Source organism: Bubalus kerabau, chromosome 14, assembly GCF_029407905.1.
Source record: "Bubalus kerabau isolate K-KA32 ecotype Philippines breed swamp buffalo chromosome 14, PCC_UOA_SB_1v2, whole genome shotgun sequence".
Classification (NCBI taxonomy): Eukaryota; Metazoa; Chordata; class Mammalia; order Artiodactyla; family Bovidae; genus Bubalus; species Bubalus kerabau.
This window is the reverse complement of record NC_073637.1, coordinates 79,077,211-79,103,839: the sequence shown is the minus strand read 5'-3', so window position 1 is coordinate 79,103,839 and position 26,629 is coordinate 79,077,211. Positions and strand designations below refer to the sequence as shown.

At 43.6% G+C, this 26,629-nt stretch overlaps 1 long non-coding RNA gene across 1 annotated transcript; it reads left to right on the top strand.

Moving 5' to 3' along the window:
• Window positions 1-7,623: 7,623 nt before the first annotated feature.
• LOC129627344 (uncharacterized) lies at window positions 7,624-25,506 on the top strand. Its single transcript, XR_008702571.1, has 2 exons — window positions 7,624-7,875; window positions 25,150-25,506. It is a non-coding gene; the product is annotated as an uncharacterized LOC129627344 (long non-coding RNA).
• Window positions 25,507-26,629: the final 1,123 nt, after the last annotated feature.

Sequence of the window (26,629 nt, the reverse complement as noted above, 5' to 3'; positions counted from 1 at the left end):
GTCTTCCTCCAAACTCACTGGTTGTTGGAAAAATTCATTTCCTCACGGTCATAAGACTGAGTCCCTGAGTTTCCTGCTGACTTTCACAGAGGCACCAGTCTCAGCTCCTAGAAGCTGCCTGCAGCTCTTGGCCATGTGATCCCCGCCAGCAATTTACACACAGAGGTTTTTCTGTGTGATTTTCTGTTCTGTGACTAGTCAAAAAAAAAAAAAAAAAAAAACATCTCTCAGCTTTTTAAACAATCATTAGGTCAGGTTCAAGGGGACTTCCCTTGTAGCTTAGTTGGTAAAAAATCTGCCTGCAATGCAGGAGACATGGGTTCAATTCCTGGGTCAGGAAGATCCCCTGGAGAAGGGCATGGTAACCCACTCCAGTATTCTTGCCTGGAGAATCCCATGGACAGAGGAGCCTGTGGGCTAAAATCCACAGGGTTGCAAGAGTCAGACATGACTTAGCCACTAAACCTCCAACCCCCTCAGGCCAGGTTCAAACAGGACAATCTCTTGATTTTAAGATCAAGTAATCTGGAAATTTAATTACATCTGAAAAATCCGTTCACTTCAGTAAACTGAAATTTAACTGAATAATTAAAAGAAAGTCTGAACATACCAGGGACTTGAAATCTTACGGACATCTTAGAAATCGACTTCTCAAAATGACCTAGTAAGAAATGGAGCTATGTTAAGGGTAGACATCTAGAGTATATAGAGAGCGGGCTTATTCTGACAGGTACAGTGTCTCTCAGTAGAGGTTTCTGGGTCAAGAGAATTTCCTCTCCAACAGCTTTACCCATTTTGTTTCCAATGATGGCAAGTTTATAAAGAACCCCCTGCTTATAAATTTGATATTCAATCATAGATTTGCTAGTTGGCCCATTTTTTAAAAAGTAAACTTTATTATTGAAGTAGTACATTCATACAGAAAACGAACAAGATCATAAGTGTACAGCTCAACAAATTATCACAAAGTGAACATACCCGTAGACCTACACTCAGCTCAAGACATGGAAAATTGCCAGACTCTGAGAGGTTCTCCAATGTCCCCTCCCAGGCTCTGTGGCCTCCTCTCCCAGATTAACCATTACCCTGACTTTTAAGACCATACGTTGATTTTGCTTCCTTTGTTTGAACTTTTCTATAGTTAGAAACTCGCAATAGGTAACACTGTGTGTCTGAACGTCTTTCATTCAACATTACTTTTGTGAGTTTCTATAAGAACATGCCGCAGTTAATTTCTCCATCCTGCTGTGGATTAACCTTTGCTTTGATTCTAATCTTTGACCACAAATAATGGCATCTGTGCGCTGTGCACACCTGCCTGCCTGTGTATTCCTAGTTAAGAATAGGACCTGGTTAAGAATACGAGTGAGGTCCACTTTAGTAGTCACTGCCAGTCATCCCATCCTTAACTGTGCTTCATTTAGCCTCCCAGTTTGGGGGCTCTCTCTTGGCCTTCTACAGAGAAGAAACTTCCAAATCTTGCCCCAGAGTGGGGAGGCTCAGTCCCCCAGCTTGTGGAGTGAAGACCTGAGGCTGCTTCTTACTTGCAGTTTTAATTGTTCTCCTTATTCTAGCCAGCCCATGTCTCTTTACCCTGCTCCACGGGTACCTGGTGCAGCCAACTCCAGAATTTGGGGGGGTTCACAATACGAATTGGATTGTTGTCAGCTTTTCCCACTACCAGTTTTAAATTCAAGCCTGCTGCCTTACTCATCTTTCCAGTTTTCAAAATTTTGATGCTGTCAGGTCCTTTCACATTTCTTTTGTCCCTGTGGGGTTTATATCTCTAAAAAACACCCATTGTCTTTTGTTTTAGGGAAGTGTTGGGAAAGCACAAAAGAAGAAAGTCTGTGCTTTGAATCCAGTCTGTTGGGTAAAGTAACTTTTTTTTTTTTATGTGTTCAGTGTTCCTCCTAGAGTAACAGAGGTTACTTTGTACTCTGAAATGGTTCACAGCTTCACACAAGACTGTCACCTGCTTTTTGTGATTTGGAGTTTGTTTGCCTGCTTCTGTCTCGGGTTTGGAGGTATTTGTGCATTTTTAGCTAGCTCGTGAAGTGTCAAAGGAACATACCACCCGCAGCACCAACTAATATCACAAAACCATATGTTGGTAGAAGCAAGACATTTATGAGTTGTGACTTCTACAGCAATGCGGTAGGTATTAAGATAGTCTGGAATTATTCACGTTTCATTTCTGTTTTATGCCAGTCATCTGAAAAACTGTGCAGCTTGGATAGAAATATAAACTGCTCTGCTGGGTAGATTTGGGGGAAACAGATGACACTGGTATGATTACCAGTATCATCAGATTGATGGATTCCCAGGAAATAAAAGGGCATCTGGTGGAATGGAACTTTAAAAATTATGCCAAGTTCTTCTCGGCCTAGAGGCCGAGTCACCTTGAAGCGAATCTGTAAAAAAATTATTATTTGGAGGGATATTACTTGGGGAGAGGCCTATATGAGTTATGGCAATGTAAGGCCAATAGGTACCTTTATCCTAAAGGGAAAAAATATAGAATGTAGTCTCCTGAAAGCGGTGCTCTAAATACTGCCTGAATGCGAACTGGTTCGGGAGAGAAGGCAGAAGAATTTACCCAGGTACCCAAGGAACTGCTTGGAAGCAAAAGGGTCAAGTGCCCTCTCCCTTTTGAACTTCGGCCTTAGGAAAACCTCCCCACTGTGCTGGAATGCTGAGGACGGGGGTCCTCTGGTGGGAAAGGACACCGCAGGCCTTGGAGGGGAGCCCCGCGGAGAGCCCGCGGGGTATTTGGGGCTGAGGGACCCGCGCGCGGCAGGGGCTGATGCAGGCGCGGCGGGCGGACGAGGCTGCGCAGGCCCGGGTGCTCAGGCCGTTTGCTCCCGTTTGGGGAGTAAAGGGGCGCTCCTCCCGGGGTGCTGACTACCTTGAAAAGACCGCAGGCAGCCGCTCTGCGGAAATGCTGCTTTCACTGGGTCTCCAGGGGACTTTCGGAACACAGGGGCTCCTGCAGATCAGACCGCATGGTGACCGTGAGAGGGATTGGCCGTAAGGGATTGTGCCAACACGGACCGCAGACGTCCCGTACACGCAGGGGTTTAACCGCGATTCTTGAACTACAGCATGGGGCTTTTCGATCTGCTTTGTGTCTTCTTCAAGATTAAGTTTCACAGCGTTTGTCACATGAGGACACAGAAAAATCATCCATTTCCTCCAACCTTACCCCAGATACACGGGTGGGCTTCAAGGCTGCCATCTTCTTTGTGTTGCAAGAGTCCTCATGTCCCCTTTGCTTTGCCTCATTAGGTTTCATCCTTTCCTTGGTATCAAACACTACTGAAAGCTTTCTCATCTTCAACATTATTGACATTTTATGCCAAATATATATACTCCTATTTGTGACAACCAAAAACGCCACTGTGGGGCAGAATTACCTCTAGCCAAGCACCGTTGGTCCAGTGGAGGGAAAAATGAGGAAAGGAGAAGGACAAGGAAGGCTTGAGTCCAAGTCTTGGTCTAGCAGCTCCTTGAGGCATCTTCTTACACTCATCGTTGACTCTGGAACGTGCTGTGTGTTAGGGTTAGGGTTAGGGTTAGGTTTGTCCAGTGCTGCTAGCAAGCCCCCTGGGGTAACAAAGCCAAAGCCACTTATCTGGCCCTGATTCGGGAAAGGAGTACATCAAGGCTATATATAGTCACCCTGCTTATTTAACTTATATGCAGAGTACATCATGAGAAACACTGGGCTGGGTGAAGCACAAGCTGGAATCAAGATTGCCAGGAGAAATATCAATCACCTCAGATACACAGATGACACCACCCTTATGGCAGAAAGTGAAGAGGAACTCAAAGCCTCTTGATGAAAGTGAAAGAAGAGAGTGAAAAAGTTGGCTTAAAACTCAGCATTCAGAAAACTAAGATCATGACATCTGGTCCCATCACTTCATGGCATATAGATGGGAAAACAATGGAAACAGTGAGAAACTTTATTTTTTGTGGCTCCAAAATCACTGCAGATGGTGACTGCAGCCATGAAATTAAAAGACGCTTACTCCTTGGAAGGAAAGTTATGACCAACCTAGATAGCATATTCAAAAGCAGAGACATTACTTTGCCAATAAAGATCTGTCTAGTCAAGGCTATGGTTTTTCCAGTAGTCTTGTATGGATGTGAGAGTTGGACTATAAAGAAAGCTGAGCACAGAAGAATTGATGCTTTTGAACTGTGATGCTGGAGAAGACTCTCGAGAGTCCCTTGGACTGCAAGGAGATCCAACCAGTCCATCCTAATGGAGTTCAGTCCTGAATATTCATTGGAAGGACTGATGCTGAAGCTGAAACTCCACTACTTTGGCCACCTGATGCAAAGAGCTGACTCATTTGAAAAGACCCTGAAGCTGGGAAAGATTGAAGGCAGGAGGAGAAGGGGACAACAAACGATGAGGTGGCTGGATGGCATCAACGACTCAATGGACATGAGTTTGAGTGAACTCCAGGAGCTGGTGATAGCCAGGGAGGCCTGGAGTGCTGCAGTCCATGGGGTTGTAAAGAGTCAGACATGACTGAGTGACTGAGCTGAACTGAGTTGGGCCCCAAACTGGGTCACTTCCACGACCCCAGACTGTGCCTCTAGCTCCGTGTACCTGTAGTTTTGGAGACTCACTCTTTTGGAAGACTAAAACTCTTCTGCCTCACCTCATCTTCCAGTCCTCCACCATCCAGGGAGCTAATGGGGGGTTCAGGATGGGGAACATGTGTATACCCATGGCAGATATATGTTGATGTATGGCAAAACCAATACAATATTGTAAAGTTAAAAAAATAATAATAATAATAAACATTTTTTTAAAAAAAGAAATATTTTAGGCAACCTTCCTCAGTCTTTTTTTTTTTCAGTATACCAAATGTTAATACAGGCCTTTATTTCGTATCTGTTTACCCCAAAAGGGGACATCGTCTACTGAACCCTTTCTTCCTTATCAAGAATCAGAGAACTCTTTCCATATCCATCAAAACAACATTATCTCTCTCTCTCTTTTTTTTTTTTTTTTGTGTGCACAAATGCATAGTATCCCATCACATAAAGATATCATTATTTATTTAACCACTCTCTCAGGGAAGGATACTTGTACTATTATTTTAAAAACTGTTGGCATTGAAACATGTAAAATATCATGTATGAAACGAGTTGCCAGCCCAGGTTCGATGCACGATACTGGATGCCTGGGGCTAGTGCACTGGGACGACCCAGAGGGATGGTATGGGGAGGGAGGAGGGAGGAGGGTTCAGGATGGGGAACACATGTATACCTGTGGCGGATTCATTTTGATATTTGGCAAAACTAATACAATTATGTAAAGTTTAAAAATAAAATAAAATTAAAAACAAACAAACAAAAACCTGTTGTAGTAGAAAATATGTGTATATATCAAGAAGTGGAATCACTTGGTCAAATATAATATGTATCTATAATTTTGATGCATCGTGTAAAACTGTTCTCTGTAGGAGCTGTAATAATTCACCCTCCCACCAGCAATACACGACAGCAGCTGTTTCTCTGCAGTCCGACCAACAGAGCGCCTCTACCTTGGATTTTTACTAATTGGTGGAAAACTGTGCTTCAGTGTAGTTTTAATTTGCATGCATCGTACTGTCTATGCTGTTGAGTGTCTCCTCATATGTTTGAATCATTTTAATTTCTCTCTTGTGAGCCATCTGTTTATCCCTTGCTCATTCTTCTTCTGGGTTGTTGGGTTTTTTCCTCATAAATTTCTAGAAGTTCTTTAGATATTTTTGATATGAGGTGCAAATACTCTTTTCCAATGTCAGTTGTTTTGTGATCTTGCATACAGCAATCCTTTCTTAGGTTTTTGAAAGAAGTGTTTGGTTAGTCTAACAATTTTTCCTTAATGATTTTTAGTTTTAAATGATAAAGAAATTGTCTCTCACACACATTTTTCTTCTAATAGTTTTAGGATTTTTTAACAATTAAATTTTTGATCCATGTGGAATTTATCCTGTTAGTGTAACATGAGATATATATCCAAGCTTGTGTTTCCCAGATGGTCCCCCAGATGTCCAACACCATATATTAAAATACCCATCTTCCCTACAATTATTGGAGAAGCCATGTTTATCCAATACCGAATCCCTTCTTGTATCTGACTTTCTATGTATGCTTGGACTTTTTACTCATTTTTGGACTTTGCAGCCTGTCTGCTAATGCACAGCTGCCTCACTGTTTCACACACACGTTTTACACGTTTTAATGTTTGATCAGGCTAGTGTTCACTTATTGCCCTCTTTTTGAAAATCAGAACTCACGGACTCTCGTGTTTATTTTTTCAGTGCATTCATTTTTTACCGGGAGCGCACTAATGCAAGGGTATTCTCCACGCCTCAGTAGTACCTTCAGGAGGGCGGGCCTGGGCAGAGTTGGGGGGCTTCACCCCCTGAAGAACGCCCAGCCCCCTACAAACTGCTTCAAGCTCACTCACTTTCCTTTCACAAAATCCTCAGGTACCTGTTGACAGGATTTGTGGGAGGTCATGAGGTGAAAGAGCTCACAGAACAGGAAAATACTGCTCTCTGATTTTATATAAACCTGGCCAACTTGAAAGGAATACCAACAGATGAAGCGATTAGGAGTTTGGCTCATTCTTGAATCATTGAATCTAGCCTGAATATCTGAATCATTTGACTTTCAAAAGTTTCCCTTCAGATGAGAGCACTCCCTCCTCTCTTCTTGGTTCTTCTTCTTCCTGACAGTAACCTGCCTTGGTTGAGGAGAAGAAAAGATCGCATGAGGACAGATGTTTCTTTCAGTTCCTTTTTATTCTCAGGAAGATCTCTAACCTAGTACTCACTTTCTTGGAGGGGAAAACAGATCAAGATCCCATCTTGACGTCGGTCCACCCACATCCACTGTTTCCTATAAAAGATCTTGCCAATTCTTCACCAATCTTTGAAATTCATCATTGACAGTCATGCTCAGCGCCTTCACATGCATGCCAGAGCCTGATGCAGGCGTGTCTCTTCCCCTCCCGGCCCGTTTTGTCAGGCTGTACAGAGTGAGACCTGGGATTCCGGGTGATGCTCAGTAGCACCTTGGCAGCGGTGCCTAAGCCCAAGATTACTAATGCGAGGAAAGAAGTGTAGCTTAGGAAGCACCAGTAATTCCAATGATTCATAGGATGACATCATTTACCTGTACAGTCTCAGACTCAAATCCTGTATTTCTCCTGAACTTGCAAATGATGACTCTGCCGTTTATTTTATAGGATTAAAGTCAAGAGTTCTTGAAACATGATTCTGACTCTGAAAGTCCAAGTCACCTCGATTCATGGCCAGAACTATGTTTTTCATTTTCTGAACCGAAACCTAAAAATATTGACTGACAATCAGTGTGTCTTATAGATTATGAAAATATCTGTCTAAGAGCAGCAGGAATTTGTCCCTTAGCTGTTTAATGTCTCGAGATGTTAGGACAACCAGCAAAACTAGCAGAACACTAGTCTTGAAGGTACCACATTTGCTTAATTTGAAACATTATTTTTTAGAAAGCATTCTTTGGTATGAAAGTGATGGCAGCATCAGTAGCCACGTACGAACCATAGCGTATGAGCCGCAAATCTACGAGAACACGGGACGTGTGGAGACTGCTCCGCAGTGGGACATTTCCCTTCGGGTTCGAGAGCAACACTACTCTCGCCTGGCAGTCTGCGCACCAGGCCCAGAAAGGATGAGGAAGGAACGTGCGGGCCGTGGGCATGTGAGGCCAGCACCGTTCTGCGCCGCTGTTTGCGCTGCCTGAGACCTCTCCGGCTTTGCTCCTAGGGCGTCTGCCTCTTCAAAGGGAGGCTTCCGTGGCTGAGTTCCCGCTTTGCTATCAATGGTAAGACAGTCTATTGCGCCCCACTGACCTGTGAACCTCTTAAAGTCGGTGACTGCCCTTTCTTAACTTTTTGCTTCTTTCAATTCCTGCTTTGCCCCTGCAAAATAAACTGGTGACCCCCGTAGAACCCTCCTGGATGCTCTGGAGGGCAGTTTGGCTCCTCTTTGCAGCGTGGGGCTTCCGATGTTTCATTCTGTGTTGTGGACTTCTTCTCTAGAAAGGAGAATCCAGACTTAAGTGCGGGCTGTGTAAAGCATTTTAAGGTTTCCCTGCCATGTTCTTACTACGGTAGGTTGTCTTTGAATCTAAGCTAAGAACAAAAGGGGTGTGTGTGTGTGTGTGTGTGTGTGTGTGTGTGTGTGTTGTGGGGGTGAGGGCAGAGGTCAGTGGGGAGCATCAACCTGGGAAATTGGAGCAAAGCCATTTGACCTCAGGACTTTCTGTGAGAGCTTTCTGCCATCATATGGTCCAGAGAGGCCTTTGTCCAGATACAGAGCTTGTCCTTTTATTTAAAGCATACTTAGGAACTTTCATATTAACATTGTTTATCCAAAGTCTAAATTCAGAGGGTGAATTTCTTACCCCTTCCTTGCTATAGATGGTTTAAATATTAAAAAAAAAAAAAAAAAAAACACTTTTTTTTTTTTTGGTCTATTTAAGGTTTTGTATATGTTGAGGTTTGCACCAACAGCACCTTAATCCTTTCCCATGGGCTGCGATCCTGCCTGTCTCCCCTCATTCCTCTGGGCAAATTGGCTGCTCCAGCGTCTTTCAGTTTGTCCAAGCTTTACATCAGCTCATTATAGTAGCCCTACCGCCCACATTAGAGGGATCTTATTTTAGGTCTTCGGCCCCCCAGGTATGGCATAAGCATGGACCGTCAGATGGGCAGAGTGCCTGCCTGCTGCCCTCTGCTCTTGCACCGTCTACAGTGGTGACTGGCGTGGGCCCAAGACTCCCGTCTGTTAGACTTGGTGGTGCACTTAAGTCTGGACCCGCTGTGTAAGCAGGATGAGCACCTGTCTACATAATGGTTTCAGTGAGGAGCCGAATCGTCCCTCCTCCCTGAATGCTGTCTAACACTTGACCTTGAACGCTACCCCTTAGTCTTTCAGCACCAATACACTGCAGAGTGTGGAGAAAGTGGGAGAGGAGCAAGCATGTTTGAAATCTGTCACGTGGCCAGTATTTCAGGCAGAATCACTCAGTGCTCCCTTGTGTGTTTAATCCGTACAAGAAAACCGTGAAAGCAATGTCATTGTACCCATTTCGTGGATGAAGAAACTGAGGCCTAGCAAGAGCCCAGGTGGTAAGCGTGGAACCACCACCAACCAGCACACAGTCAGTAATTATGGAAAATAGGATTCCTGCCAGACTTCAAAATTACTTACATGCTGGGAGGAATCTCAGAGCAGTTTTCCCACTTAGGGAATAGCATCTGAGAAGGGACAGGAGGAGAGGACTGAGCTTGCAGGCATCATCGGCTGCCTGTTGATACGCATGCCCAGGAGTGGCTCAGTGGGCAGTGGGCACAGTGGGTCTCCCTTGGGAGTCCACTGGGAGCAGGTCGTGCAAATAAGTGATTGGAGAGCCCTAGAGCTGTGTGGGATGCTGTCTCGTTTGCTTCCCCTTCCTCTTTGCCGATGAAGAAAGACAGGAAAGGACTCGCCCAGGAAGACTTGTCCCAGAGTGAGTTAAAGGCGGTGCGGGGTCCACCACCCTGCACTCCAGGCTCCCAGCTGCTCCAGTTTCTCAAACTCTCTACCTTCTCAAATGGCCATCCTGGGTGATTATTCTCAGTCCACACGGCAAAATCCATCCCTCAATTATACTCCAGCTTCTGATGACTGTAGAGGTGGATCGCGAGGCGCCTTGTGTTAATTTATTTATGGCGTCCTGGACAACTCGGACCTCTTGTACCCAGGAGTGCGTTAGTATATGCGTGGGTCCCTAAATACACTCCACAGCACCGTCTCCGCCTCGTTACACACCTATCACACGTGTCCGTGATACGGCAGCTGTCAGGATGTTAGTGTGACTTCCTAACACACAGGCACGATTTAAAGATGCTTCTTTAAATCGTGCCTGCCAGAGAGATGGTACGGGGAGGGAGGAGGCAGGAGGGTTCAGGATGGGAAACACGTGTATTCCTGTGGCGGATTCATGTTGATATATGGCAAAACCAATACAATATTGTAAAGTTAAAGAATAAAATTAAAATAAAATAAAATATATATAAAAAATAAAGATGCTCCACATTCCCACTCAGCCTTCCTTTAACTTATTTCTTGAAATTATAAGAATGTTTTCATTATCCCAAAATGAATAGGATGGAACAAAGCTCCAGCTTAGAGAGTTAATTATAGTTTTTCATTTCAAATTGACCTCTTCATAAGGTCACTCGCTGATTTAAGAACCGGCTTATCCCCAATCGCCTGCAGCTCATATTTCCCCCTGGCTTTCCAGGGCTCTGCTGACTCATAACATAAAATCACTTTACCTTCCAGGGCCTCGAGTTTCTCATTTGTAAACTGGAGAGGCTCATACAGACCAGCTTGGAGGCATTTTCTGTGACAAGCAGTGAAAAATGAGAGCCAGCTAAGTTGTGGCTTTCTTGTACTCAAAGGAGAAAGCTTTTCAGAAAGGTATAAGTGACTGTTGAGGCCAGCAAATCAATAGCTCAGCTGATTCAATATCTTTTCCTTTTTTGTTTTGCAATTCTGTCATATAATTTAATATAAAAGGGGAAATAAACTTGTGACTTCTTAAGAGGCATAGAGGAGAACAGTTAACTTCCTTTGTTGAGTTCTGACCTGAAAAAGATCACATTAGGTAAAAGGAGATCAGAAAAATGATCAAAAGTTTCACATTGTGCAGAATCTTCAGAATCTATAAGGAAAGGGAAACTGAATTGTTAAGTTGGATCAAAAGACACTTGAAGGGTGGATACGACAAAACTTCCTTCATTCTGTACATATTCTGTGCTTATTTCTTAGATAACACTTCTTTTGTTGTTACTGTTATTTTTGTTTCTGTGTAGGAAAATTATTATAATCTAGTTGCAGTGTGTATGTACTGGGAATGTTACATATTAGATTTGAAAGGATTAATGAATTCTTTGAAACACCCTCTTCTTTGCTAAATCATATTGACAGAGATTAAAGGTGCTTTGTGTTCAAAATAACTCCGCCAGGAAGTAATCACAGACACATTCATCTAGTATTACTTTTTCCGCCACCTTTGCGCCTCTTTTGTGGCTGTATTCCTGCCATCTCCTCATTCATTTACAGCGTTAGTTTGCAGGCTGTACCCTTAACAGAATGGGGGTCTTTGAGTGTTTTTTCCTGGGTAATCTCACTATCAGCATTATACTTGCTATAAAATGGATGCTCGGGGGGGAAAAAAAAAACAAAACTTATTGATTGAATTAATGAATTGGTGAGTGAGTAAATGGAGAATACCAAACTAGAAATATGTAACTGACCAGGAGAAGTGTTTTACATTTGAAAATGAAAGATGTTTCTGGTGTAACCAGGAAAAAAAAAAAACGACCAGTGACGTAATTGTGGGCTTGATGGACATGGCTTAAAGCAGTGCTTCTCAAATGTCAGTGCAAATGTGAATTGCCTGGGAATCTTGTTTAGATACAGATTCTGCTTCATTACATCTGGGCTGGGGCCTGGGGTTCTGCTGTCTGAATATCAAGGCTTCCCGGGCCTGGCTTGGCAAAATGATGGGCCACCCTTGAGAGTGGCTGACGCTGGACCCCGAGTTCACAGGGCTCTGCGTGTGGAGTCACAGTGGATTCTTGTTCTCTGTGGATTCTATAAAGTGGCTGAATACTGAATTAGCAAATACTGAACTATTGACGCTGAGGGAAACACGGAACTAGGTCTCTGTGAGCCCTGGTCACAGCATTTTTGCCATCTAATCAATACACAATCTTGTTTTATATGTGCTTCTTTTTTTTTTTTTGTCTTCCCTGGTGGCTCAGTGGTTAAGAATTTGCCTGCCAATGCAGGAGCCACAGGAAATGTGGGTTTGATCCCTGGGTCGGAAAGGTCCCCTGGAGAAGGACATGGCAACACACTCCAGTATTCTTGCCTGGGAAATGCCACAGACAGAGGGGCCTGGTGGGCCACAGTCCATGGGGTCGCAAAGAGTCGGTTATGACTAAAGTGTTTGAGCACAAATGTGTTTTTTACAGGTACTTCATTAAATAGATATTATTGATTCATTAGCATTAAATTCCTGAGTCACACCATGACTCATCTCTGAATGAAGCTCATCCAACATTTGTGCTTTCTCTGTGAGTTATGTCACAACCTTCTTGCAGTCAGGGACACTTCACACAGGCAGTGTTATGCTTGGAGGCCATTATAAACAGCAAAATCACCCCCCAAAACACAAAAATGTGCGAAATGTGACACTGAATACCCTTCAGAAAAAACGTGTTACAGTCTGAGAGCTGAAACCAGAAGGCAGAACACCACCTTCTTTGACCTCAGCTGGGTACTTGCAAAACGGGCAGCTGGTATGTTTCACCTCTTTGCACATGAGAATGCCACGAATGCCATCAGTACTGATCTGAGGGGCTACACATAAATGTTGGTGGGTAGGTGAAACCACGAATATGGACTGTGAGTGATGAGGATTGACTGTGTAATATTCAGGTGTGTGATGACCCAGAAGAGACCTAAAAGTTACAGAAACTTCAGCAGAACAGCAGCAGAACATTTCAGGACAGTATGATAAAAATAACTGGATTCTTCTGGGAAACTGCAAAGAAAGCCTGTGAGTCTCATGGGCCAGCAGGCAGGGACCACCGTGAAATCTCAGAAGAGGGCAAAGCCTGTGAGTCCCAGGACAGCTCAGCAGGCACAGCGCTAGCCGTGGTTCAGACTTCAGTGGAGATGAAGGCACTGCGGTTAGACAAGACCCCAGGGGTTCCCATGCAGTCATCAGTTACACAAGTGTCTCCCAGCCAGCACTCCTCAAACCTTCCCACCCCAGCTAATGGCAGAGGAGTGTCAAAGCATATTCCTGATTAAGCAGAAGCGGTATATACAGATACAGTGGAAATTATTCAGCTATAAAAAAGAATAAAATACTGTCATTTGTGTCAACATTGGATGCACCTAGAGACTATTGTGTTTGCTGAAATGTCAAAGACAAATATTAGATGATATCACATATGTAGCATCTAAAAAATAATGCAAATAAGTGCATGTGCAAAGCAGAAACAAACTCACAGATATACAAATGAACTTCTGGTTGACAAAGGGGAGGGGGAATGGGATGGAGGTACAAACTAGAGCATGAGATTCAAAGATACAAACTACTATGTATAAGATAGCTGAATGGCAAGAATATACTGTAGCCACAGGGTATTGCAGCCCTTATCTTGTAATAACCCATAATGGAATATAATCTGCAAAAATACCAAATCACTATGTTGTACACCTGAAACTAACACAATACTGTAAATCAGCTCTCAGTTCAGTTCAGTTGCTCAGTCGTGACCCTTGAACTGCAGCATGCCAGGCCTCCCTGTTCATCACCAACTCACGGAGTTTACTCAAACTCATTTCCATCGAGTTGGTGATGCCATCCAACCATCTCATCCTCTGTGGTCCCCTTCTCCTCCCCCCTTCAATCTTTCCCAGCACCAGGCTCTTTTCCAATGAGTCAGCTCTTCGCATCAAGTGGCCAAAGTATTGGAGTTTCAGCTTCAACATCAGTCCTTCCAATGACTGATGGATGACTTCCAATGACTATAGTTGAAATCAACTATATGTCAATTTAAAAAATGTATTCCTAAGAACCTGTCTCAACAAGGTCCAGTGTTGTATTCCACTTTATGAAATATCCGGGTTTGTTTGAATGTGACAGCGTTTCATATTATTTACCGTCAGATCAACCTCCCACCAGGAGCCCCTCTCACTCTCCTGGCACGCACCGAGGCCTAGGGAGGCGCCCTCCGTCCGTCTCTGTGTTGGTCATCTAGACTGCCCACGAACCACGTCTGGCCCACCACCTGCTTCTGTAAGTTAAAGCATTTTTGGAATAGAGCCATGTTACTCATTTAGTATTGTCTGTGGCTGCTGTCACACTACAAAAGCAGAGCAGAGTACCTGCAACAGAGACTCTAAGGCCCACACAGCTGAAATTATCTGCTCTCTGGTTCATTGTGGAAAAGGCCCTCCACCTCCGGTCTAAATTTTTGTGTTGCTCTTTCTTAGTGATTGATGTTATCCTCTTCCCAACTTCATATGTAAAGAAGCCTTTCAGATATTAAAAACCCAGACAGGCCTGAATTCGTTGGTTTCAACTGATTCTCAACTCAGATACTGATTTCTCTGGAGTGAGCCAGATCTTCAATTAGACAAGATTCACTTATAACTCGAGTGGAACCAAATAGGACCTGGACCTGCTAACAGGAACTAGATTTTTTTAGCCTGAGCTAAGACTGTCCTTCTGGTCTGGGAGAGCCAATGGTGTTTTATATCATGTAAAGGTCAGTACTTCCTCGTGTAGGTGACTCAGTAATGGGTGATGAACGGGGGAAATTAGCGTTTAGACTAACGCTGATAGTCTAAACTCGCAGTGTAGACTGATAAATAAGGATGAAGAAAAGGAATTTAAACATAACGGGGCGTAAGGAAGGGGGAGGAGTATCCATACGCAGGAAAATGGAGAGGATTTGGCCTCCTGGAGTTTGACCGCCCAAGGTAGTCAGGACAGAAGCAGCTGGGGCAGAGTTCAAGCAAAGCTTTGAGAAAATGCTGAGGTTTAATCTGGGATAAATGCGACTGACAAATCCAGAGGATGGGGCTAAAAATAGCAGGTTAAGCCGCGGGAAAGGAAACACAGCAGAGCAAGAGGAAGCATGACAGCAGAGCCAGGAACCATCCAGAATGCTGTACCGCAAAGGGGAAAAGCATCTTGCCTTCAATGGCATTTTGTCAGTGTTTGGAGTTCGGGCGATTTGAACGAGCTGGAAGAATCTGCAGGTTTTGAGAGGTCCATTCGTTCAATAAATAGAGTTTTCAGAAGGCTTCTGAAATTTTTTTTTCTTTTCTGAAATTCAGAGCGAGACTTGGAGGATCACACAGAACCTTGATTCTTCAAGAGTTGGGAGGTATAGTGGAAAAGCAGAATAAAGTTTGTAAGACAAAACATATTATTTGGAGCAAAGTTAGAAAACGTAAAGGCTCCTGGAAAGGCTTGGCTCAAGGGAATAAAAAGATTTATACAGGGGGAAATCGCAAAGACTTCTTAAGTTCTTAAACAGCGTATTATGGTTTCTATAATCACAGGCATGAAGTTTGGTTGGTTTTACGTATTGTCTACCTCAAGAATTTTCCCATCTGGGTAAAATACTCCAAATAGGTCTTCCTCTCTTCTGCCCCTGCACATAGAGTGGCTGGGCCAGTTATTACTGATTATTCACTGTTAATTTGAGGTGCGGAAATACGTAAGGGCAGGAATTTCTTCTTGAATGAGGGAACGCTGTAGTTCCCTTTGCTCCCCACTGGCTTCCGTGTTGATGATGGAACTGGCCTTAGACAGAGGACGACCCAGAACATGACCAAGTGGTGAGACTGAAAAGAACCTTAGTTCTTGCTGGCATTATGGAGCCCTGGTATACTCTTTGTTGGGCATCTAGTTACTGAAAGAGTACATTTTTTTGTTTGTTTTGGTCATTTGGGGTTGGAATTTCTCTTCCTTCCTGTCAAAATCATACTAATACATACTGATAGGTACCAGGTTCTTCTTCGGACACTGAGGTTGCAGAGGTGAGTGAGAGCTAAACACAGGCTAACTGGGAGAGCAAAGAAACCAGATGATTTTAGGAGAATAATCTGCTATGGATATTAGACCCCCAGCTCTGGTCATCCTACTACTCTTGATTAAATGACTTGATTTTAGGGAAGGGGATGGATTCTGAGGGAGCAATACAAACCCATCACGGAGGCTAAGATTTCTAAGGTGATGGAAATAGACATGGTGAAGCTTAGGGGGAAGGTTGGTGATAAGGGGTGATACGGTGGGGGCAGACTGGGAGAGACAGAGGGGTGTTTCCTCTAGGAAATTCCTCTGAAGGAAACTCAAAAGGAATCCAAAAATGCAAATGAACACCAGGAGAATACGGAGGGAAAGAAATGAAGGAAAATGTATTTCAAGGAGACAGTGGTTCATGGTGTCAAAAGTAGCTACGAGATCAACAAAGATGCAAACTGTAAATTGTCCACTAGATTTGACCAGAAGGTCAATAGGAAACATCACAAATGTAGTGTCTGTGTAGAGATGGAGTGAGCTGATCAGGGAAAAGAGGGAAAGAAGTAGAAACGAGGTGGGTTATTTTTTCTCAAACAGCTTAACTGGCAAAGAGAATAGAAAGAGATGGAAGGTTGTGTGTATTGGTGGGGTGGGGGCAGGAGGAGAGATCTGAAAGTTCTTTGGGAAATTCTGTTTGGCCTGCCAAACAGATGGATGGACAGCCTCTAAAGCAGAGGAATGAGTGAGGTCCTTCAGCCCTGATCACAGGCCCAGGAAAGGCCTGCTGTGAAAAGGTCCAGCCTGTGATTCACACGTTGAACAAAGGGAGTTAAATGAACAGGCTCGGATTGCCCAACAGCGTGCAGGGTTTGTTGAGTCTTGCTGTCAGAGTCACGGCTTTTCACTCATTGCATAATGTTGTTGCAAGTGCTTTACTCAGCCAGATGTGCCTGTTCCACAGTTTTGAATCGAGTTCAAAGCTTATTCAGCAAAATTTTGAAAGTCTGTTTTTAACTGTAGGAGTTATCCGTATAAGTAGGTGGTAACGCACTCCATTATTCTTGCCTGGAGAGTTCCATGGACAGAGGAGCCTGGGGAGGTACAGTCCTTGGGGTAAGAGGCAGACATGACTGAGAGAATTATACCAGGACTACACTATAAGTGATGGAGAAATCAACCTCCGCTCCTCCGCCTCCACGCCCCCTCCCCCGCCTCCACGCCCCCTCCCCCGACACGGAGGAAAACCCTCTCTAAACACTGCGGTCTGGTCTATTTCCTTTCAGCCTTTTGCTGTTCGTGTGTTTATTAGCAGCCCCCATGTCTCAGTAGCTCACTAGGCCTGGATCCCTTGAGAAGCAGCTCTGAGATGTGAGATCTAGGCCCCCTCTCCAAGCACTGATAATATTCTTTAGAAGATAACAAATACAGATTTTTTTTTTAAAGGTAGTTTTAATATGTGAAAGTATTTATCGAATTTGTTACAATATTGCTTCTGTTTTACATTTCGGTTTTCTGGCCGGGAGACATATGGGATCTTAGCTTCCCAATCAGGGATTGAACCCTCACCCCCGGCATTGGAGGGGAAGGTCTTCACCGCTGGACTGCTAGGGAAGTCCCACGCATGCAGACTTGAGCGGGCATTCAGCAAGGTGGACCAACTGGCAGGGTTAAGACGGCAACGAGGCAAGGCTAGACACAGCATGCAAGTCAGGGGACAAATTCTGTCTGTATTAAAAATTTTGATATTTTCTTCCTTATTAATTTTTTTCATTAACTTTGATTTTAAAAACATTCCATTAAAGCACTGTGTATCTTGATTACTGAGTTTTGCAACCAAGGCAAATGGCTCCCTCGCCTCCCTCTCGCCCTGGCCTGGTGACACCCTGGTGAGGAGACGAGCTTTAGTTTCAGACAGATGGAGGTTTGAAGGCGTCTCTCCCACTCTCTAGAAGTGTGGCTTGAGCAAGTTACCTGACTTCTGTAAGCTCAATATCCTCATTTGTAAAGTGGAGATAATTACATTGAGTTAATACAGATAAAATGCTTAGTTTAGGGATAGCAACTATTCAATAAGTAGAATATTATTCCAAAAGCAAAGTGAGCAATCTAGATAATTACATACAATAGTACTGTCCAATAGAAATTGAATGTAAACCACCTGTGTGATTTTACATTTTCCAGTGGTTGCTTTTAAAAATGTAAAAAGCAAAAGGTGAAAGCAGTGTTCATAATGCTGCTTAAACCCAGTTTATTCAAAATATTCTTACTTCAACATGAAATCGATATGAAAATTGTTAATGAAATATTTCACATTTTTAGTACTAAGTCTGGGGAAGTTGGGCGCATATTCCACACTTAACGTGTGTGCGTCCTCAGTCGTGTCTGCCTCTTTGCGGCCCCATGGACGGTAACGCACCAGGCTCCTCCGTCCAGAGGATTTCCAGGCAAATATACTGGAGTGGGTTGCCATTTCCTCCTCCAATTCTGTACTTTATAGGATACCTCACTTCGGACAAGCAGCACTTCAAGTGTTCAGTAGTCACACCCGAAAGGCTGCTGCTGTTTTGGACAGGTAACAGACATTCTTTGAAGGTTGTTGGAGATGAGAGCCACTGGGACAGAAATGTAGAGAAAGGAGACATTTCTAACCCTTTCAATGGGGAACTTTGGAAGGAACACAACCTCCAAGTCCAGGACAGTTTCTATTATTCTTTATACATGCAATGACTCTCCTGGCCTTTGAAATACGAAAGGCTGTAAACATTTGGGAACAAAAATAGAAAAAAATACCCGTTAGGAAAATTACATTACCTCCTCTTTCATTTCTACCAGCTTATCAAATACTATTAGCTTATTCTTTTATTCTATTGAACTCTAAGGGGCTTCCCAGATGGCATTAATGGTAAAGAACCTGCCTGCCGGCGTAGGAGAGAGAGAAGTCTGGTGGGTTACTGTCCACGGGGCCACAAAGAATCTGACACGACTGAGCACACACACACTGAAGTCCAAGAGCACCATATTGTTACTTCAAAGTACAGTAACCATAGATTCTAAATATTTTGAGCTTTAAATTAGTCTATTCCTTGCACCAAAAATTAATAAGCATTTGAAAGCACAACACCCAGACACTTTACAGATACTTTAAAGACTCAACAAATGCAAACCTGAAGCCAGAAAAAATCCAAGTAAACTAAAAGTTGGCAAGGATTTATAATTTTAAAGAAACTCTTGCTTAGGCCAAATTCTTAAAAAGACATTGAGCCTGTAAGTAGTGTGTCTTTTATTAAAAAGCTGAGAATCTATGTTTGTTTGATTCACTTGTGTCAAGAAAAAAAAAAGAAAGTAATTCCCAAAGAACATGTGCAATATCCTTCGGCATGATCATAAACAATTCTTACAATGTTAACTCCAAGTATGCTTGCTTCCTGGCCTTCCCCTGCCTTCTCAGTGGCATTTTTACCTCCTTTATCACACATATGCCACTGAAAGTTAGCAGTGAGTACAGACCAGGTACTGCATTTAAGATTAAAAATCCCAGCCACAATCTTTAGGGGCAAGTTATTTTCCTACCATGAAAGAAATTGCTGGTGTTTTATATGCTTATGGTTTACCTGGGGCTTCCCAGGTGGCTCAGTGATAAAGAATCTGCCTGTCAATGCAGGAGATGCAGGATTCAATCCTGGGTAGGGAAGATCCCCTCGAGAAGGAAATAGCAACCCACTCTAGAATTCTTGCCTAGGAAATCCCATGGACAGAGGAGCCTGGCAGTCTACAGTCCAGGGAGTTGCAAAGAGTCAGACACGACAGAGGGACTGAACATGGTTTATTTATGGCATTTAACATTTTACTTCAAATCAAGACATAATTTTGGAGTGCATGAATTGACTTTTTGGAAATGGCAGGGATGAAATTTCTTTAACCAAATGCGCTTTCCCTGTGACCTGTATATCTTCAAGGTAAAAGCTGAGTCATCCATGATGCATTAAGAAACATCTTTTTCTTCCAACTCCACCCCCTTGGATAGGGAATGGATATGCCAAATCTCACGTAAAAATCATTTCTGGGAAGTTTTTCAGGTCTGAGTGTATGAGAAAGGAAGCTGTTTAGCCTACTGCAGCCTCAACTGCTCCGCGCGTGTGCCTGGATCAGCACTCCCAGTCTCATCCGAGAGCTCATTAGAGAAACAGAACCTGGAGCCCCACCAGGTCAATCAGATCCAAGCCTTCACCTTATGAGGTCCACTGGATGCTTTCTTTGCACATTAATGAGAAGCACCAATCTACAAAGCACAATAATCTCCATGGTTTTGTTTAAATAATCAGTGTTAAAAGACACCATGATAAATTGTTTCATTCCTATTACCATTCTTCAAATTAAAGTAAAAATTTCCATATTTCACCATTTAACTAGCTTTAAGTTTTCCCTTACAATAACGTATGCATGCATGCATGCTCTGTCGTGTCTGACTCTTTGTATTCCCATGGACTGTAGCCCACCAGGCTCCTCTGTCCCCGGGATTTCTCAGGCAAGACTACTGTAGTGGGTTGTCATTTCCTCCTCTAGGTCAGGAACCCAGAGATTAAACCCACGTCTCCTGAGTCTCCTGCAGGTGTATTCTTCACCACTGAGCCACCTGGGAAGCCCCACGATAACATATATCATGTTGTTATTTAAAAGTGGCTGGGATTTGACTACTACATTAAGAAATTTTCACGTGGTTTACAAGTATCATGGTAACCTCTGCATGCATCCAGCCTGGAAAGCTGTTCTTGGGGCTCTCTGATGCCTCCACAGGTGTGGGCCAGGCCTGGGGATTTTCTAAAGCTTTCCTGGGGAAGCTAACATGCGACCAGGACCAAAGACCACTTCTGTCTCCAGAATGTCTGATCCACAGCCTCAAGGTCTTTGCAGTATTCAGAACCAAAGGGAACCATGTTTTGCTTTTTTTAATGTAGGTTTTGTTCTAGGATTTTTCTCTTTTTGTGTAGTTTTGTGTAGTTTTGTTCTAGGATTTTTCTCTTTTTGTGTAGTTCATGTAAATATGTGATTACCCCATGGACTGATGAGATGATGGGTTCTTTCCTGCCTCTCCTAAGTCTCCCTGGCTTTCAAGTTCTCAGCCACTCCCTGAGCAGTCACTCTTCTGGTTCTGCCCAGACTTCACTCATTAATCATTTCCTTTCACACTCTGGTCTCTTTCCAGCTTTCCAGAGCCTTTCTGGGATCCAGGAGCCTGAAAATAGCATCCCAGATGTGTCTACCTCCGTTTGCCTCCCTCCCTTCTCTATGATAGTCTTCTGAGACAGCCCGAAATAGCACTGGCCTTTTTGTGCTGGATTTAAACATTCTCAGGCAGTTTTGCGGGGTTTTTTTAATGAAAAAAAAAAAAAATCTGGAATAGCTAAGTTGCGTATCTAACAATTCAGATCACTGATTGATTTTCCACAAAGCCATAGGTTATATTTAAAAGCTAGAGATGCTGATGGAAAAATAAAGTGCAGGCTGCTTCTCTTCTTTATCCCTGGGCCAATGGCTACAAGAAGCATGCCAGGGCTGGTTTCGGGAGCAGATGATATCCCAATGCTGCCGTGTTTATTTTAAAAGTGTCTAAAAATGCTTTATCAATGAATAATATTAAAAATCAAAAAATGATGAATTTAAGCAAACTAAGTTAATTCTGTAAAACACATAAGAATGTTAATATCTCAAAAACAGTTCTGGCCAGTTGCTTTTCCACCTAACTTGGAAGACATGCATATTGGCCTAGGAGGGAACCAGTTTGGATTTGCGAATATAGCTGTGAGAATGACCTACCTATTGTAGTTCTATTTGCTTGGTTTGGGGACTATTTCAACAAGTTTTTAACTGGTAAGGACAGTTCTTGAAAAAGACACAAAGCTGCTGTTTTCTGTTTGCTATCATATGTCTAGAAAGCAAGAGTGCTGGATTCCGATTTCTACTTCAGGAGTCACTTTAGGTCTTTTTGTCCTCAGGCCCAAGCTTCCCCTCAGGGAGAGTTCCTCGCAGCCGATAAGCTATTTTTCCACTAGATCAGTCTCCTAGTTTGCTCTTTACTAATTCACATCTGTTTTGAGCCCTGAGACAGGAAGGCATGTCGAACCGGCACAGTGAGAAGACTAGTGTACAGGTGGAAAGAGCATGAGATGATCGCCCTGGGTTTCGAGATCACTGTGAAGAGAATTCAAAGTGCTGAAGGTCCTGGATTCATGCAACTTCCTCCACCAGTAGCCTGGCCAGCCAAGGGACCCCAGTCTAGCAAGGTGGGGTAGTCTGCTGGGAAATGTACTTTTCAGGAAAGTGCTTTAAAGATAAAGATTAAAAGCACTTTAAGAGACCTCAATGTCAATATTACCACTCAAGGGGGTGCTTAGAAGTTGAACTTTTCCTAGAAAGCTATACAAATAAAGATGGGATCTTTAAATGCTTTAAAATGCAACTTATCAAGGTTTAAAATTTTAAGAATGAAATATTGCCATTTGCAGCTACAGGGATGGACCTAAAAATATTATACTAAGTGATATAAGTTAGAGAAAAACAAGTATATGATAACATTTCTATGTGGAATCTAAAAAATAATACAAATGAATCTATATACAAAACAGACAGACTCACAGAGAAGGATTAAATTAACAGACACAAGCGACTATAATAAAATAGATAAGCAACAAAAACTTACTGTATAAAGAACAATATTCAATATCTTATAATAATCTAAAATGGAAAAAATAGATGTCTATAACTGACTCACTTTGCTGTACACCTATACTAATACCTCTCAACATTGTAAATCAACTATACTTCCATTAAAACAAAGATATAAAATTTTTTTAAATTGATGTAGGAATTTAATATAAACAGACTCAAAATCTATGTAAATTGTTGGGGGGTGGAGGGTGATACGATGTAAATTTTAAAATTGTGTATTTCTAATTCTAAGTACTCTCAAATAGGCTCTGTAGAAATCATGAAAGCACTTCTAAAAGACAGACATTCCAAAACAGCCCTACACATTTTAGTATAGTGCTAACCCTCCATTTGAGCGAACTCCAGGAGGTGGTGGAGGACAGAGGAGCCCGTGTGCTGAAGTCCATGGGGTCGCCGAGTTGGACATGACTCAGCAACTGAGCAACGACAAAACCCCTCCATCACGTAGCTTGCTTTCACAGTGTACTGGCAAAGTCCAGGTTGAAATCCTGAACTGCCCTCCACGTTGCCAACATACTCAATCTACTTCCAGCCATATTTTCTAATTTGTGGGCTTCCCAGGTGGCACAGTGGTAAGGAATCTGCCTGCCTACCAATGCAGGAGATGCAAGAGACTCAGGTTTGATCCCTGGGTCTGGAAGATCCCCAGGAGGAGGAAATGGCAACCCACTCCAATATCCTGGCCTGAAAAATCCCATGGAAAGAGGAGCCTGGTGGACTACACTCCATGAGGTAGCAAAAAGTTGCACACGACTGATTGAGCATAGCACATCTTTTCTAATCTACCCGCCTAGTCTGTGCTCAAACCCCACAACTCGGCTTTAGCGTCAGCTGAGACAAGTCTGCGGCTGAAAAAGAATAAACTTAACCCTACATGTAACCCTGATTTCCCTAGACTGGAACGAGCATAGCAAAAAAATCACATCTTCAGCAATAACCACAGCAGGATTGGCTCCAGCCCAACCAACGTTATTTTGAGTCTAGAGGCCCCTGCACCTCCTGGCTGGCCCAGAACTACCTGCCAGGTTAGCCCAGCAGGACTGAGGGAGAGGGGGTCCCTGAAAAGCCCTTGTACCCACTGCTCACCTGCACCCCAACCGACTCTTCAGCCCCCTGGGTCCCGCCCCCAACCCGCTGTGCCCACAGCCAGGTCAGAACTGGCCTCCACTTGCCCTCTCTGGAAGCCCAGGTGCTTTCTGCCTGAAAGAAGCAGAGATTTTACTTCCAAATGAATTGCTTCCTATTCAGCCCTAGATAGTGTGGTCTGAAAGAATAACCAAAGTTTTTTGGTATCTTTCAGAAGTATTTCATATTTCCCTTTAGCCTAGTAGTTTTGAATCCTCCCAGGACATGGAACTGCTCATAGAACTTTTAAAAGTCTATTTAGACACAAGCCCTTAAATTTTAATCTAATTGGTCTAGGGTGAGGCCCAGGCTAAGTGCCTTTGAAAAGCTCCCAAGGGATTTTAATGTGCAGCTGGGACTGAGTTTGGAAAGTGCCCCCTGGAGCGTTTCTGAGCAGCCGGGGTGCCCGGGATCCGGTCTGGCCAGCCGCCAGTGGGCCCCGTCCTTCCCTTCCTTTCCTGGCTGTGCCCTCTTCTGGTGGGCCCCTCCTTGTCGGCCTGTTGTAGCCACAGCCCTGCTCTCTCCCCCCAGGGATGTCTCTGTCTTTTCACCAACGCCGCTTCGACAGGCTCTGCCACCCACCCCAGGGGCCACTGTGCAGTCACCTAGGTACCATCTTCAGAATCAGGGCCACTCGGACCCAACACTGGTAATAGTAAACATTTGGCTCTCCCTGTGTGCCAGAATTCTTCTAGGTACTTTGCACATATTACACCATTTAATCCTCACATTTAATCATTTAATCCTCACAACATTTAATCATTTAATCCTCACAAGGGCTTCCCTGGTGGCTCAGCCTGAAGAATCTTCTTGCAGTGCAGAAGCTGCAGGAGACACAGGTTTGATCCCTGGGTTGGAAAGATCCCCTGGAGGAGGGCATGGCAACCTGCTCCAGGATTTTTGCCTGGAGAATCCCCATGCATAGAGGAGCCTGGCAGACTACAGTCATGGGGTTGCAAAGAGTCAGACCTCACTGAGCATGTAATCCTCACAACATTTAATCACATAATCTTCACAACATTTAATCGCTTAATCCTCACAGCAGCCATATGAAGTATGCATTATTATTATCCCACTTTACAGGTAAGGAGACTGAGGCACAAAGAGGTTAGGGAATATGGAGGAAAATCCCAAAGAAGAATCTCCAAGTTTCCACCCCCCGATTATTCAGCCAAAGACGAATACAGATACTGCTGTTGATGGGAGTTTGCAGATGTACTTTAAGTTCCAAACCAATTTCCCTTAAGTTTCAGAGATTCACCCAGGTTAAGTCTGATCTAATTAAATAAATTGCTTAAAAGTAGAGAGTTTTCTCTGACCACAGAAGTGGAAGTTAGAAAGATTTGAAGCATGAGGGTTTTAATGCTTAAAACATTTTAATGCTGGCTTTGCATGTGGAGGAGGGTATGTGATGAAGAAAGCAGGTGAGCTCTAAGGAAAGTAACTGGAGGCTGATAGCGGTGCAAGGGTGTGTGCTGGTCACTCAATTGGGTTCATTTCTTTTGAAACTCCATGGACTGTAGCTGCCAGGCTCCTCTGTCCATGGGATTTCCCAGACAAGAATACTGGAGTGTGTTGCCATGTCCTTCTCCAGGGGATTTTCCCAACCCAGGAATCTAATCTGGGTCTCCTGCACTGCAGGCGGATTCTTTACCAACTGAGCTACGAGGGAATGAAATGGAACCTTAGACATATGGTGGCAAGAAACAGAATTCTACCAAGAAGGTGAATGACCTGGAAAGTGAGTTCTTCCCCAGGACCATCAGGTGAGAGCCCAACCCACCTGGCACCTTGACCTCAGCCCAGAGACTCTAGGGCGCCTGGAGCCCAACCACAGAATGCTGTTGGACTTCTGCCTTCAGGACTGTGACCTGATTGTGGGTGTGATGCTAAGGCATAAAGTATGGCAATCTGGAACAAAATAACAGAAGATTAACAGTGGCAACTTGCCCAAGATAAGCCAGACAGTAAGCAATAAAAGGAAGATTTCAGTTCAGTTTAGTCACTCAGTGGTGTCCGACTCTGCGACCCCATGGACTGCAGCATGCTAGGCTTCCCTGTCCAGATTCAAACCCAAGTGATCTGAACCAACAGCTTTTTCAAATTAAATTCCCACACGCAATGGATCCAAGCTGGCCTGGATGACAGATGTGGTCCTATGCTCTCCTACTCATGACCCCCTGACAGAAGCTTTGTGATTAGGTTGCAAGTGCTGGTCTGAGTGTCTGCTCCTTCTGAGGAGGTCTCCTGGCAGGCTGCTTCATCCCCAGGGTGAAACATTTTGGTTGGTTTGCATCATGTTCCCTGGAACTAACTCTGTGTGGACTTCAGTTCGGATGCGATGTCCTTTGTACACAGGGTTATAATTCCCTCTGTTGGGAATGTGTAACACGTAACACCCGAGAGGCCCGCTCGATCCCAGCACCCATTCATTGCCCATACTTGGCCTTCGTTTTCAGGCTGATCTATGTTCAGAAATGGGTTTCACTTGTTTGGATTCTCCTCTGCTTCGTTGTGCATGGATCACCGGGGTGTTTACATTTCTCTTTTTCCCACTAGAATAGATATTGAGAATTCACTGGTCAGTATCTCATAGTTTTCCTTTCTATAGCTCTACAAGTTTTTATTTACTAAATGACAACTAAGTGCCAGGTAGCCTGCTAACTGTTTTTCTAATGTCTCATTTAATCTTCCCAACAATTCTGTGATGCTGGTACCATTATTTTCCTATAACTGAAGTGCAGAATTAGGAAGGAAGAATCCATCTGAGACACACAGCTGACAAAGAAGGGAGCTAGGTTTCTCCATGTGGCTCTTCACCTTCAAAACCCTTCATTAACAATAAATATTAAGTTATTATTATTTTAATAAAATAATATCATATAATTAATAAAAGTTAATATTATTTTTAAAGATATTAATAAAAATAAAAAGGCTGTTGCTTTTCTTATCTTCAGAGCGCCCCTAGAAGGTTAGACCCACCCCAGGGCCCAGTGCTTCAGTATGGTTCAGCTGAGTGTCTCAATCCCCTCACAACCTCAGTCTTCAAGCAGCATCTCCATTAGCAGCTCTGCTATCTGTCCCACACCTCCGAGTCCAGCCCTACCCCGTATCTCCATTT